The sequence below is a fragment of the Juglans microcarpa x Juglans regia genome, chromosome 6D (assembly GCF_004785595.1).
Source record: "Juglans microcarpa x Juglans regia isolate MS1-56 chromosome 6D, Jm3101_v1.0, whole genome shotgun sequence".
Taxonomy (NCBI): Eukaryota; Viridiplantae; Streptophyta; class Magnoliopsida; order Fagales; family Juglandaceae; genus Juglans; species Juglans microcarpa x Juglans regia.
Window position 1 is genome coordinate 8,863,006 of NC_054604.1, and position 4,884 is coordinate 8,867,889.

At 34.9% G+C, this 4,884-nt stretch overlaps 1 long non-coding RNA gene across 1 annotated transcript; it reads right to left on the minus strand.

Moving 5' to 3' along the window:
* Positions 1–308: 308 nt before the first annotated feature.
* LOC121235819 lies at positions 309–1,175 on the minus strand. Its single transcript, XR_005934601.1, has 3 exons — positions 761–1,175; positions 510–681; positions 309–370 (listed from the first exon to the last, which is right to left on the minus strand). It is a non-coding gene; the product is annotated as an uncharacterized LOC121235819 (long non-coding RNA).
* Between the last annotated feature and the right edge of the window lie 3,709 nt (positions 1,176–4,884).

Here is a 4,884-nt window from a genome sequence, read left to right on the forward strand (position 1 = left end):
ATTAATAAATCACATCCATCTCTGCGCTTATTAAAGGCTAGGCAGCACTGGTATGCTTAGGAAATCTACAAAGTACTTAAAACTGTTCAATACTTTGCAGTGAAGGAGACTTTTTAGAAGAACATGTATAAAAAGAGTGCCCTGATCATTAAAAAAACCAATCTTTCAAGCATTATCAAATCACAAACTGCAACATGGTTGCATAACTGCGTTAAATAACTACTGACTGATTTTAATTTTTATTTGCTGAAAATCTTCAAACTAGCAGAATGGGTACTATAAGGTGGAAAAAGAATCAACTTACAAGCTGCTCGGCTCCAGGAAGATTCCCTCTTTTGGCAAGATTGACAGCAGGCTCCAAATTGTTCAACTGTAAATGTAAATAGACCCCATTTGTAAACAAAATAATTATTCTTCCATAATAAAACCAACAAAAATGAATGCTTGTGAGTATACCTGGCCACGACAAATGGTACAATGGTTAGATTATTTAATGTAGCCAATAACACCTGTCCATGCCTATTGATTGCATAAAAAACCTCCCACTGGTGAAGCTGCTGTAAAAAATATTGGGTCTGGACAGATTCTATTTCTATAAATTGCAGTAGCGGTCTCCAAGTCATAAACAAATAATAGCCGAAGGTTGGTGATCACGTAGATCAAACTGTATTTGTGGGATATCTGTGAATTAAAAAGTTCATGACTATCAATTTTGCAGCAGTTTACTGAAACAAGTACCAAAAAGTAGCGACTTTGATACCTGCATTGCAACTGGAAAGTCTTTGGCAAAATCTGGGGGAACAAAAGATCTGCTTGTTTCTTTCTAAAAGAAGGCTTCCCTACCATCAAAAATGCAAATTCATGTAGTTATTAAGGATGCAAGAAAAAAAATTTGGTTGGAAGGATGCAAGAAAGTTGCAGAAGTAGAAAATGTGAATACATATTAATGATAACCATAACTTCTGTAAACTAATACTCTGCCTCCAGGGTTCCTTATAGATTCTGTAAATTAATACAGTCTACCTCCAGGAATCCCACTTGATATCAGAAATGTTTATGAATCTCAAGCTTACTTCCTATAGCCATAAATTTGAATACACGCATCTGTTTTTTTTTTTTTAGACTACTTACTCCAAGTCCAACTTATACAAAACTTCTAAATATAGATTTGAAAGTGCAACCATGTGAAACCAATATTCATTTATATTTTCGATAATTTTTCTCATATCCACTAAGATTTAAGTAATTCGCAACACATAGCCGCACCTGCCCTGACCTTTTTTATTATTTTGTAAGTTGTATAGGCAATTTTTCTTTTTTCAAATTTTTTTTTTTTTTTTTTTACAGTTGATCTTTTAGTGTAGGGCCTAGGCAACGTGTGGAGACCCAGTCCATCAGATTTTATGCAATTTATACTGAGTTTTACAACCAAGATACCTATTTCCAGCTTGCATGACAGAAAACCAAATCCATAACTGACTTTACATACATACATATATAAAGAACAAAAATTTCTATGGAACAGGGAAATCTATAGGTATGTATATGGAATTTGGAATGTGGTAGTTAAAACCTATTCCAACCCATGTATACATTCGGTGATATCAATGTTCCTTTCTAAACATAGTACTTCACCACTCCATGGAAATAGCATACGAAGAACATATCACAAGTCATTTTACGGAAACCAGAACATTGAATAGACAGAGAAAATGAAGGCATTACTAGACAATCCTACCTACGTCACTAAAAACAAAAGGAAGAGCAAACAACCTAAAGGTAATTAGAAAGAAATACCTGGCTGGGCACCATAGTCCAAGATAGCGTATAAGGTGTTATAAGAACGAAAGGCAAAAGAGAGCGATTAAATTCATCAAGAATTTAGATAACAAGCATAAGTAGAGTAACACCCCGATTCCAGAGCCCTTCATGGCATGGTAAAAGGCTACTAGCAACTAGAGGATACGGGACATGCCTTCGATAATCACCCTGAGCATCAATAAATCTCATCCACCAGGAATAATGTAGCGAAAAAAGTTCCAAGAGGCCGACCTTAAGGTCTCCTTCACAGCCATTACAGTTGCCGTCTTTCTTGGGCCCAAAGCTAAAAGACTAAATATATAATAAATAAATAAAAGAATGAAGTCAAAAATCAATGATAAAAATAAAAGAAATTACAGAAGATTTGGTATTCAAAAGATTTTACATGAGGGAGTTAGGACCTTTTGTCTTCTCACTCGAGCAACGATCGAAAAGAGAGCAGGGCCACGTTTGGGATCAGGTCCAACTGTGAATCTCTTAGCCGAATCAATGAAAATTCCTTCGGCGAAGAATACGAATCGGACCAGCAACAAATTTACTACAATGCTTACAGTTCATATCATCGGATGCGTCTTGATTGTCGTGAAAACCACCCTTCTCTCCATTGAAGCATGAGCCACAATAAACCACCACTCTCTCGAATGGCCTACATTTTGTGTGAGGAATCCTGGAATAGTAAATATACAGGCATGTGTGTGTGTATATCGCATGCGTGAACATGGGAGGGGAAGGGGGGGGGGGGGGGGGGGGGACGTCTGTATCTTCTCGTGTTCTTTCATCACTGGAAGATTCAAACGGCTATTTTTAGGATTTTGTTTAAAATTCAAATTAAAACTACGATAACTGGCTTTACTAGAGCATCCCGACCTTTGTGTATTGAAAAACGCTTCTTGCAAGTGTCCCATGTAAACGGCGTGCAAACATGACTGATGTGAAGACACTTGACGAAAGAGAGGCTGAGCTGATAAGAGAGAGAGCTGAGGAGAGAGAGAGACCAAGCTGCTGGAGCTTATGAGAGAGAAAGACTGAGCTAATGAGAGAGAGCTGATGAGAGAAAAACCGAGCTGATGAGAGAGGAAAAATTCATTTTAAATCTGACGTGATATGGACGACTGCACTCTGGTTATATCTACTGACTGTATATAGAAGAACTGTTTTGAATTCTGTAGAGGTAAATGTAAAATTTAAATAATATCACATGATTTTGCATTTGGTTATTCCACTTAAAACAAGTTGGTTTGTATAGTGAAATGAGATGAGATGAGATGATTTTATCTGATAAAAGATATTTGCAACTGCCGCTTAATTGTTTTGAAAAAAATGAATAAAACATGAGATCCATATGAAAAAAATTAATTTTTTAATAATGGACCCCACTTTTTTTCAAAGTGATTACGTAGTGTTTATGTACTTCACAATTGTATGTAGAATTACTCTTAGATAAAAGTTGAAAGTTGAATAAAATATTATTAGAATATTACTTTTTAATATTATTATTTTGAGATTTGAGAAAGTTGAATTGTTTATTATATTTTGTTTGAGAATTTGAAAAAATTGTAATGATGAGATGAGATGAGATGAAATACTCTCTGAATCCAAACGAGCCTTTATTTTCACATTAGATTATCCATCTATTAGTCAAAATAATAATAGAATAAGAGCAATGCTACATACAGTCCTTATTTGGAGATTGCAATGCAAGACTAGACAATTTTATCTTTAAAATTTTTTAAAATTACAAAAATATTTATCTTAAAATGATGTTTTTTCTCATTTAATAAAGGGCCTGTATATATAGTCCCCAAGTGAGGACTGCAAATAGAATTTCTCATAAAATATAATCAATTTAATAAATTTTTTTTAATACTAGTGAGTGCGCGTTTTTATGTCTCCATTCTTCCTAACTCTCTCTCTATCTCTACATTGTATCCTTTGTTCCCTGTTTGTGTTTCGAGAAAATAAAAAAGTAAAAACATTGTATCTTCCTAAACTCTCTTTTCTTTGTTTTGATTGTTTTTTGAAAGCTTGGTTTGGAAGACTTTGGTAGTTGGCAACCCACAATCTCTCTCCCTGCAAATTTCTCTTCAATAATATTAACGTTTTCCTTGCGATTTCTCTGGACATTGCTTCATCTTCAAGTAACGCAAATTACTTTTGTTTTTTTTTTCACGATTTGGCTCTTTAGAGGTGATCTGTTCGAGAGGTCCGGATCGGAACTCTTGCTTCTGATATTATTATTCCAGTTTTCATCTTTTTTATCGTTTATGTATGCTTTCTGTTTGTTTCTTACGTGTGAATGAACGAGTTGGTCTTGCAAGATTTTGCTTTCCATCAGAGTCGAAAGCATGATTTGCTCTTGAACAGAGAAGAACTTCACTTGCAGAGATGAAGAGGTCCAGAGACGATGTTTACATGGCCTCTCAACTTAAACGGCCTATGACAATGTTTACGTGTGCGACGGACCACGGAAATGAGAGAGAATTAGCCCACGAAATTGTGAGAGAGTCAGAAACCAGAAGCAAAACCAGAGAAATAATCAGACGCCTGGGATGATTTCTTGAAATAATCAGATATGAGAGAAATTTTCACACTTCATTTTTGGATATTGATTGAAGCAAAAATGGTGATATGGAAGTGAAAATCTGGACGGAGAGAAGAGGGAAGAGGGAAGAGGGAAAGAGTGAAAATGGTGAAGATGGATTTCCAGCAGTAGGTTGGGAATGAGAAATTTTCGAGGGAAATAAAACTGCATTGGACGAGATGTTTTATTGATTAGATTATTGTTTTGGCCTTTAAACATTGAAGAGTCAAATATGACTAGGGGATGGTTGTTACTGTAGCTAGAAGTCATATAATTTTTCATTTGAATAATCCAATGCATACATTTTTATGTAAAATAAGTCAAATTATGTATTTCACTAGCATTTAGATAATCTAATGACAGTGCTTTCAGGGAAGGATAAATGACTAAAGTTAAGACGATAAGGGTCAAAATGTTTATTTTTAAAAGTTAGGAAGTAATTTGTCGCCAAACTAAGCACTTTTATTGGATTATACAAATGA